A 457-nucleotide genomic window follows, 5' to 3' on the forward strand; every position below is an offset into this window, starting at 1 on the left:
GACGCCTCCCTTCTGGGGTTGAAGTCCTCAAGTGTAATGGCCCGGGCGATGGGATGAGCCCCATCTGTGGCACGGTAGAGGATGCTAACCACATCTTCTTCTCGTGCCACTCTGCCCAGTTCCTTTGGGCCTGCTTCCGCGAAACGGTTGGCGGACAGTGGTGCAACACTAACTTCCCCGACCTGCTTGCCAAGCTCAACGCTTCCCCTACTCGCTACCGCCATATTAGATGGTTGTGCGTTGGGTTTCTTGCCTGGACGCTTTGGAACATTTGCAATAAGCTTATTATTCAGAAGGTGCCCCTCCGACATGCGACTGACGCAATCTTCAAAATGTGTGGTTACCTACAGCTTTGGCGGCCGCTTAGCCGCCCTCAGGACCGGGATGTCATCACCACCCTCCTCTCCGATCTCCGCTCGATGGCGCTCCGCGTGGCTCCCCCGCTGCCGCCTCCCCC

The sequence above is a fragment of the Triticum dicoccoides genome, chromosome 5B (genome assembly GCF_002162155.2).
Source record: "Triticum dicoccoides isolate Atlit2015 ecotype Zavitan chromosome 5B, WEW_v2.0, whole genome shotgun sequence".
Taxonomy (NCBI): Eukaryota; Viridiplantae; Streptophyta; class Magnoliopsida; order Poales; family Poaceae; genus Triticum; species Triticum dicoccoides.